At 30.8% G+C, this 10,955-nt stretch overlaps 1 long non-coding RNA gene across 1 annotated transcript; it reads right to left on the bottom strand.

Annotated features, from left to right (window-relative positions):
* Positions 1-4,441: 4,441 nt before the first annotated feature.
* On the bottom strand, positions 4,442-9,685 carry LOC134719168 (uncharacterized). Its single transcript, XR_010107528.1, has 3 exons — positions 9,657-9,685; positions 5,339-5,401; positions 4,442-4,497 (listed from the first exon to the last, which is right to left on the bottom strand). It is a non-coding gene; the product is annotated as an uncharacterized LOC134719168 (long non-coding RNA).
* Positions 9,686-10,955: the final 1,270 nt, after the last annotated feature.

Here is a 10,955-nt window from a genome sequence, read left to right as displayed (position 1 = left end):
GTACCAAGTCAGGAATATAACAGTTCTTGTCTATTCGTTTTTGATGCGTTTTGTTATTTGATTTTGCCATGTGATTATGGACTTTCCGTATTGATTATCCTCTGAGTTCAGTATTTTTGTGATTTTACTTTTTACACCTGAAATTCTGTTCCAGATTGTACAAAAATACGGTAACAAATTCAGCAATTTAAATCAAAGAAGAATCACTTGTATTTGTCTTACAAGTTATGCAGGTTTTTTAAGATTTTCCGAACTTGTTAATTTGAAAAGATCAGATATACAGTTTTATTCTACTTATGTGTCTTTATGTATCGAAAAAGTAAGACTGACCAACAAAGAGAAGGAAGTAGAGTACTGATAGCGAAGACTAGTTCTATAATATGTCCGGTATCTATGTTACACACATATTTATTACAAGCTAACATAGCAATCGATTCTAATGAATTCATTTTTAGAGCAGTATTTTTTCGTAAGAAAACAAACACTTATGTTTTAAGGGGAAATGCTCCTCTATCTTATACAAGGGCGAGAGAGTTGTTGTTAGACGCTCTTGGATCATTAGGTCTAGAAAAATCTAATTTTGGTCTACACAGTTTGAGAGCAGGTGGTGCGACGACTGCAGCCTCGGCTGGTGTAAATGACAGGTTATTCAAGAAACATAGAGGATGGGCTTCTGAAACTGCAAAAGATGGGTATGTTCAGGAAAACATATCAGAAAAATTAACAGTTTCTAAAAACCTTGGCATATGACCCCCCCCTTTTTTCTTTCTTTGACACTTTCGATAGTATACTACCCTCACACGGAGAGCTAATTTCTGATACATGTGTTGAGTTTTATTGTAGAAATAATTTATGTTCGTTTAAGTCTGGCGAATTAGAACATAAATATATTTAATAATAGTACGGGAGCACATGTATTTGTTTTGATAAAACACGTGTGTTTGTTTATTGTTCACATCAACACGTGTTTTTAGAATACCTGTAATGTTTACAATTTATTCCATTGGACAATATTTTGTTGCATTGCGACTTCAAAACAGATATTCTAGGTATCGTTTGAGTTTGGCCCGTGTTTCTCGTGCTTGTTGTTTGATAGAAATTAAATTGAATTTGTAATGTCATTATTCGAAGTTCAGCTTTACGCTGGTTAGCATACGCAGTACTACTTCAATGCATGTTTTACCACCCCCCCCCCCAAACCACTATCAACAAGACTATATATTTTCATTTGGAAAGTAGTACGTTAGTTACTATGATTTATTTAACTTGTATTTCTTGTTTTGTAGATTGGTGTATAGGTGTATATATTTTGCATTTATTATGGATGGCTGACTGTGACTGTGCCAGTATGACTGTGTTTTAAGGTCTCAATAATGAGAATAAGCCGTAGTGTGCTGAAATGTCTGACTGTGACTGTGCCAGTATGACTGTGTTTTAAGGTCTCAATAATGAGAATAAGCCGTAGTGTGCTGAAATGTCTGACTGTGACTGTGCCAGTATGACTGTGTTTTAAGGTCTCAATAATGAGAATAAGCAGTAGTGTGCTGAAATGTCTGACTGTGACTGTGCCAGTATGACTGTTTTTAGTGTCTCAATAATGAGAATAAGCAGTAGTGTGCTGAAATGTCTGACTGTGACTGTGCCAGTATGACTGTGTTTTAAGGTCTCAATAATGAGAATAAGCAGTAGTGTGCTGAAATATCTGACTGTGACTGTGCCAGTATGACTGTGTTTTAAGGTCTCAATAATGAGAATAAGCAGTAGTGTGCTGAAATGTCTGACTGTGACTGTGCCAGTATGACTGTGTTTTTTAGTGTCTCAATAATGAGAATAAGCAGTAGTGTGCTGAAATGTCTGACTGTGACTGTGCCAGTATGACTGTGTTTTAAGGTCTCAATAATGAGAATAAGCAGTAGTGTGCTGAAATATCTGACTGTGACTGTGCCAGTATGACTGTGTTTTAAGGTCTCAATAATGAGAATAAGCAGTAGTGTGCTGAAATGGCTGACTGTGACTGTGCCAGTATGACTGTGTTTTAAGGTCTCAATAATGAGAATAAGCAGTAGTGTGCTGAAATGGCTGACTGTGACTGTGCCAGTATGACTGTGTTTTAAGGTCTCAATAATGAGAATAAGCAGTAGTGTGCTGAAATAATGAGAATAAGCAGTAGTGTGCTGAAATGGCTTTTGAAACGAACTGTTTGATTTGATAAATTTATTATACATTCGTTAATAAAATAGAATGCTACCCTCACAAGGAGAGCTCATTTCTGATACATGTGTTGAGTTTTATTGTATAAATAATTTATGTTCGTTTAAGTCTGGCGAATAAAAACATAAAGTTAACAGAATTGTGACACTTGTAATATTGACATATACTCTTACAAGCAGGATCTTATCACCTTTCCGGAGAACCTGAGATCACCCTCAGTTTTCGGTGGGGTTCATGTTGTTTAGTCTTTATTTATCTATGTTGCGTCTTCTGTACTATTATTTGTCTCAACGTCTTTTTAGTTCTAGCCATGGCGTTGTCAGTATATTTTCAATCTAAGAGTTTGACTGTCCCTCTGGTATATTGTGTCCCTCTATATATTTTCACATGCTTCACGTGTATGATTTAAAGTTTAAACATATCTTTAGATGTTTTAAAAAAATAACATGTTTGTGATGGTCTGTCCAATACCGTGGATGATTATTTGACTCCTTACACTTAACTATCGAACAATAATGACTTGTCTAATACACATACATTTTCCTATTTAAGTCAAACTTCTTTTTTTTTTTACAGATTTTGGTTTTGCTGAGTTACGGCCCCTAACCAAGGTAACGGGTCTGCAGATAGCTCAAGAGAAATTGTGTATTTAGTTTATTTAGACATTCTTACTGGTTACAATAAGTATTCAAATAGGAACAAAAACACTCCCTTAGTGATTTATCACCAACTTTTCGAGAATTTATCTTGAAATATCACTATTGGTGAGTAAATTATGACCAAATCTGACATTCAAGAAAACACCAATATGGCGTCGTATGCCGAAGCTTTCAAAAACGGACCTAAATTTGACCAATCTGATGATTCTATACCCTCAGTTAAGCCAGTATTCATTGAAGAATCTGATGTATTTGGAGACATACCAAAACCACATTTAAAAAGTTTGTATCTGACAATTGATGAAATGTACAAAGCCATAGGTGCAGTAATACCTAGAAGATCAATCAAGGGTCTTCAAAGGATTAGAGGTCTATGGCGTATATACCTGGATACAGAAAAAGAAACAGAATGTTTACTTTCTGACGGGCTTGAGCTTCGGGGGAAATCTATATTCATATATTCTAGAAATCCCCGTGTTCGGTTTGAAGAAAATTCAACAGATGTTAAAATACGTGTGAAAGATGTACCACTCTCAGCGGATGATGGACAAATTTTGAGAGCGCTAGAGGGGTACAACTGCACAATTATTAAACACTTCAGGGAAAGATTTAGATTTGAATATCAAATCACCGACTGTCTGACAGGAGATCGAATTGTCATCTGTGAAGGCCCATTGGATAAGGCAATTCCCAAATCTATACACATAGGGAAATACAGAGCCACAGTACTTTATAAAGGTCAACAGAATGACAATATCAAGTGTAATAAATGCATGGAAACTGGTCACAAAACCAGAGACTGCCAAAATGATTGGAAATGTAGAAGCTGTGGAGAATCAGGCCACAGACAGAATGAATGTACGAGTGATTTATCTTCGAATCATGATCATGAACAACAAAACTCTAGCGCACATGACGAACATCAAAATGATCATTGTGAAGCTTATGCACAACCTCAGATAGAGGAAAATGAAGATTCGGAGGCTACACAATCACCAGTCGACATAGTTGAAGCAATAGCAACAACATCTATTGAAGCAGAGCTGCAGCAATCTCAATCAATTCTAACAGGAATTGTCACTAACAATAGTGAACTGCACAATGATATTCCCAAAGCAGCTATACCAAAAGTCATACCTGCTCGCAGAGAAAATATCAAACCTGCAAACACAGCGAACAAAGCTAATGGGATTCCAAACAAAAACTCCGATCAACAACAAATCACCAAATTCACAACTCTATCTTCGTCTCAACGCCAAAATCATGGTACCCCAGTGAAACCAACAACTACCAGTGGACTTGAAAAGTCACCAGTTACTCCTACAGAAAAACTGCATGATGGTGCAACAAATAACAGTACAAAACGATCAAGAACCTCGAAAAAAAAATGTAATCTAAGTGTAATCAGCAGTAAATACTAGTGAAAACTGTTATATCGTATTAAATCCATTTTATTATATATTATAAAAAAAAAATAAAAAAAATGCAGTTGTACATAATTATATTTGTTCTGTCTGTACATATTGAGCTGTTCATATTTTATCCATTTCTTATGAAGTTTCAACTTTTTGTTTTTGTTTCAAATGTTCAGTGAAGACCAGTCAAAATCGGTCACCATCTTCTTATCCTAAAAATAAAGATAAGAATTGTTTAATCAAACACATTTTGGCAATAAAGCAAAAAATTAAAATCTTCAAGAAAACAATTTTACAATATATTTTATTTGTCAATTATTCAAACCTAGAAATATTCAAAACCCAAAAGTTAAATTTTGTAAATGCAAATGTGGTTATAATGAAAGATTTAAACCAACATACCAGTACTATAAATACAAAAAATTTAACAAAACTGATTCTCAATCTTACTACTTTATATAACAAAATTGTTTTTATTTGTTATACATGTATGTGTATATGCAAGCATGAGTATATACAAATGTTTCTTTTTAAATATGTATTGAATATGTATTTCGAGTTGAAGTGCATATGTGTTTATATTTATTTGATTCCAGCAGACACTGAGTGTACTCAAGTTATGATGTACATGTCATTGACTGTTTTTGAAGTCACAAGGATGACCCAAATAATGACCTTTGAGGTAAAAGAAAACAACACATTTTTCTCATTTTTGAATGCAACTTGTAGTTGTATGTCTTCAATAAAAATTATTTACAAAGTTGATAGGTGTAAAACTTGTAATGATAACACAATTAACACCTTCAGTTACAAATGTAAAATAATTATAAGTATCTTGATCCTATTTATAATACAAAGAACAAGTCCATTAATAAATAAAAGTCCCTTTAAAAACAGGAATAGTGTTAAAAATAAAACACCTGGAAAAATGTCTATTTATAGTCTCAGTGAAGGTCAACTAAAATGTAACCTAATTATTAACAATACAAAGGGGATTTACCTAAGTTTACTGAAGCATAATGGATGTTACAAATAAATATTAAAAATACTCACCAACTATGGTATTAAACAAACATCTTCATATCTGTACAGTAAATTGTAAAGGATTACAGCAACCTGATAAAAGAAAAAGATTGATTGAATGGTCAAAAACCCAAAAATGTGACATTCTTCTTATGCAAGAAACACATTTTACAGATAACTTGACAAACCATTTAAATACTTAATTTGAAGGTAAACTCTTACTAAGTAATGGTTCAAGCAATTCAAGGGGAATTGCCATATGGCTGAAAAAAAAACTAAACTTTAAAATTATAGATGACTATAAAGATAATGAGGGAAGGCTATTGCTTATTAATATTGAAATAGATGACACTATTATAACAATAGCTAACATTTATGCGCCAAATAATCCAAAAAGCAGAAATATTTTTTTTAAAACTGTTCATGCTGTAATAGAAGAAAAAAGTTTGGGTCAACTTATCCTAGGAGGAGATTATAATGAAATATTATCCCATATTGATTCAAAAAGCAAATCTAAGCACCAAAAAAATAAAAAAACTGCTCACAACTTAAATAAACTTAGAAAGTCCCTTAAACTAAGTGATGTGTGGAGAAATAGAAACCCAAACAAAGTTCAATATACATGGAGTAGAAAAGATGATCTGAGTCGACAAGAATAGACTATTTTTTAATTGCTCCTGAGGTATTCAAAAACTGTGTTTCGTGTGATATAAGACCAATAGTACTACAATACACAGATCACAACTGTGTTTCTTTAAAAATAAATTTAAGTAGAGGACAAAAAGGAAGGGGATACTGGAAACTTAACAGTAGTGTACTTCAAAATGCAGACTACATTAAAATAACTAATAAGATAATAAAAAATTATAAAAACAAGGCAAAAACTAAAACTGAACTTGACATTCTATGGGACAATTTCAAAATTGAAGTTAGAGACCAGACAATCAACTATTGTAAAATAAAAGCTAAGAATAAAAAAGACCAAATCAGCAAGTTGGAAAAAATGTTAACGGAATTAAATATAATTATAGACAAATCATCATGCAATGATAAAAACAAAAGCAATTTAGTACAGAAAGTAGAAAATATAGAAAATGAAATAGGAAAACTCTATAATGAGAAAATAAAAGGTAATCGAATAAGGGCAAGGGTAAAATGGGTTGAAGAGGGAGAAAAAAATTCAGCATATTTTCTAGGGATGGAAAAATCTAGACAGAGTAGAAAAACAATAACCCAATTATATGATGACAAGGGTCAAGTTACAAGAGATCAAGACAAAATATTAGAATTAGAAGCAAATTATTATAAAAATTTGTACTCTACAAAAAATCCTGAGCTTGAAGAAACAAAAAAATATTTAGAATCTCTAAAAGAATATAAAAAATTAAATGACTCTGAAAGTAATACTTGTGAAGGGGAAATAACTGTTGATGAATGTACTGATGCAATTTTTAAAATGAAACTTAATAAAGCTCCTGGGCTTGATGGATTAAATGTTGAATTCTACAGAGCATTTTGGGAAGAATTAAATACTTTTATAGTCGCCACTTTTAATTATTGTTATGAAAAGGGAAAGTTATCAAACACTCAGAAAGTAGGTTTAATATCCTTAATTTATAAAAAAAATATAACCCTCTTTCATTAGATAATTATAGACCTATAACTCTTTTAAATTATGATGCAAAATTACTCGCTTATGCATTAGCACAAAGATTAAAACCCCTGCTACCCAAAATTATACACACTGACCAAAAAGGATATGTTAAAAATAGGTATATTGGTTTTAATATTCGACAAATACAAGATGTTATAGATTACTCTGAAACTTTTAAAATAGATGGAGCAATCTTATTCCTTGACTTTACAAAAGCATTTGATTCATTAGAATGGAACTTCATGTTTGAGACTTTAAAGAAATTTGGCTTTAAAAATAATTTTATTAGGTGGGTTCAGACAATGTACTCAGATATTAAAGGATGCATTATTAATAACGGGTGGGTTTCTACTCGATTCAGTGCTTCTCGTGGAATCCGACAAGGATGTTCGCTATCATCGTTACTTTTTGTTCTAGCAGTAGAAGTAATGGCAATTAAGATAAGGGAAAATAAAAACTTAAAAGGGCTAGAAATAAAACTAGATGGTAAAAGTAATACTCTGAAAATTTGTCAACTAGCAGATGATACCACTTTATTTCTTCAATCAAAAAAAGATGTTACTCTTGCAATTAACTTAATAGAAATATTTGGTACTTTCTCAGGTTTAAAATTAAATAAAACAAAAACTGAAGGGATATGGCTAGGCCAATTGAAACACTGTCGTGATAAATGTGAAGATATAAATTGGTGTACTACACCTATTAAAAGTCTTGGAATTTATTTTGGGCATAATAAACAAAGGCTCCGTGTTGAAGGCCGTACTTTAACCTATAATGGTTTAATTTTTAAATTGTTATTTGGATGGAGAGTTGTCTCATTGGCACTCACACCACATCTTCCTATATCTAAGAATGTAAAAAAATAAACTTTGATCAACAGCTTTTAAAATGTAAAAAAATAATAGCGGATTGGAGTAAAAGAAATCTTACTATTATAGGAAAGATAGTAATCATCAAATCACTTGTTTTGCCAAACCTAACATATATTGCATCAAACACTTTAATTCCTAAAGAAATGTTGCAAAATTTTAAAACTTTGATACATAATTTTATATGGAAAGGCAAAAAAGACAAAATAAAAAGATCCACACTTACAAAAGATTTTTTGGAAGGTGGGCTTAAAATGACAGACATTGATGTTTACATAAAATCATTGCATATCAATTGGATTCTAAAATTAAACGAAGATAAAAATGATAATTGGACAATCATTCCAAAATTTTATTTCAACAAATTAGGAAAAAATCTTCTTGTATTCAAAATGAATTTAAAGAGTATTAAAGACATTGATAAAAATAAGTTACAAAATATACCAGACTTCTACAAGCAACTAATTAAAGATTGGATTAGTGAAAAAGGAGGGAACACAAAAGATCCCAAAAGATTTTTTGAAATCAGAAAACAAGTTTTGTGGGGTAATGATAATATTAGGTTTAACAGAAAATGTCTAAACTTTGACGATTGGATAAAAAGCGATATAATTAATATAAATGATATCATTGATGAACAAGGTAAAATCTCTGAAACTACAATCTTATCTAAGCTTAAATATAAACAAAATTGGATAAACCAAATATATATGTTAAAACAAGCTATACCAAAGAAGTGGAAATTAATTCTTTGTACTGAAGAATCCATCAAAACTAAAGTTAAAGTTGTTAACGACTTAAATATTAGGTATACAACAATAACTCCATTAACAAGCACTAGAGAACTCTATAAAATATTCAAACTAAAAGAAAATCATGAAAAACCAAACGGTTTTCTTTTATGGGAAAAATTACTTGACAAAAATTTAAATAACAAGTTCAAAAATAACTTTGTTTTTATTTTTCAATATCTCACTGACAACAGATTGAAAATATTTAGATGGAAACTTATTCACTATATTCTGCCATGTAATGAACTATTAAAAAAGTGGAAAATTACTGAAGACAACTTATGTAAGCATTGTAAAGAAAAAGACAACTATGAACACTTTTTTGTCAACTGCTTATTTAATACAGACTTCCTAAAAATAGCAATGAAATTAATGAACTCCCTAGGTATAGACAAAAACATTTTAAGTCTTGAAAATCTAGTAATAGGGTACAAAATTGAAGACACAGCATACTTTGAGATTAACTACATCTTAACAATAATATCCTTTTCATTATATAAAGCATATTATGTCTCAGAAAAGAAAACCAAAAAAATAAACATTTTGAAAATTTTCCAAAAAGAAATTTCAGATATTATTGAAATGAACAATTTTAATAACAAAAATAATAGTAAGACAATTCTTAAAACAAATAAATTTATTGAAGATTATCAAAAAAATCAGAATTAAATCAGTTTTAAATGTCTGAATGTTTCATTATAAAAGTACAAAACGTAAACACAATTGTTAATTGTTTACATGCCATATATGGTCATGTTTATTCACAGGTTAAATCATGCATGTCGGCATGTGTTACAAATATGTTTGTAATAATGTTCAACCATGCATAAGCAACGCAATGGTACATATTATTGTTTTATTCATAAACATAAAAGAAAAAACATGTGTAATCACGATTATTTAATAATTTATTCATAGTGTAGACAAATTGTGAATTGTGCACGCTAAAATGAATGATTTATAACTTGTGTAATACATATACACGACGACATACAATAGATTAGTAGAAATTTAAACAAAAATGGTATACTTACCAAACTTTATAAGTTAAATCCTGTTTATACTTAATTTCGTCGTGATGTCACTACCGGTTAGTTACCGAATCCGCCATCTTTGAGGAGTGAAGCTTTACCATAGATACCATTATAAGTAATGGGGCATCATAGGTAAGATATCTATATAAACAAGGTTAATTAGCAAGTGTGAGATTAGTCAATTATTAATCAGGTGTTACAATGTCGTACAATTATCAAGAGAGTTTAAATGGTGAAGCATTAAGTCGTTATCAGTGCAAATTGGATTTAATTAGTTGTAAAGAGTGTCCTTACAAGTTACCCGCTGGCGTTTGGCAGAATAATCCCTGTAAATGGCCAGATGTGCAATGGGGTGATGTGTATTCATACCTTATTGACAGCCCAGGTATTTGCATTCAATTTGAAGATTTTGCTTTTCTTCCGCTTTTTCCCCCCGTTAGCTTAATTTATACATATATAGTTACTGAACATTATAAATGTTTATATTTTAGTTTATATACCAAAACATTAACTTATTTTATTTTTTTCCCATTTAAATCAAGAAATACCGAATTGAAATTTAAAAATAAATGAAAATATATTGTCAAATTATTTTTTTATATCTTTTTTTGCCGTGAATTTTGATTAGATTAAACAAAATGCATGTACCTAAACAAATCCTTTTTCTTAATTCAAAATTTGTCTTTGTCTTGTTTTGTAATAGACAGTTTTTTTTAATTTCGTAAGACACTTGTCAAGCGTGATTTGAAAAAAAATGATTTGGGTGTAGCAGGGATTTGTATAGTTTGTCTCATGAAGAGAGAAAACATAACAACCTTAAATCTAAATCATACTTTTAAGATTATTTATTCTTTAATAAAACTAAACTGTTAATTACCAAATATTTTTTGAAAGTAATTTTTTAAATAGAAAAAAAATCAATAGTCTTCCAAAATTTACGGACCTTCAAATTAATGTGTACGTTTCAATTAGTTAGTTCTCATTATCATAAATAATTTATAATGACTCTTTACTAAGTGTACTTGTATGATAATAATAACTCTTTATTAGACCAAGTTCAAATAATAATAGGGGAGGGGGCATCTGTTTTCTGTTAAAATTTCCTAACAGGTAATTGATGAAGTTATTTTTAACATTACAGGCATATCCCCTGTTGTTCTGTCTTGTTTAATCTGTGTGTGTCTTGAATTTACCTTGCCATGTGAAATAGATATGTCAATACAGATCTAGACATCCTGTGTAAATCAGTCACCTGTCTTAGTTGTTTATTGAATCTAATTCAGTAATTGGCAAAATTCT

Source organism: Mytilus trossulus, chromosome 5 (genome assembly GCF_036588685.1).
Source record: "Mytilus trossulus isolate FHL-02 chromosome 5, PNRI_Mtr1.1.1.hap1, whole genome shotgun sequence".
NCBI classification, from domain to species: domain Eukaryota; kingdom Metazoa; phylum Mollusca; class Bivalvia; order Mytilida; family Mytilidae; genus Mytilus; species Mytilus trossulus.
Note: the sequence above shows the minus strand (reverse complement) of the source record. Positions and strands in the feature narration are given on the sequence as shown.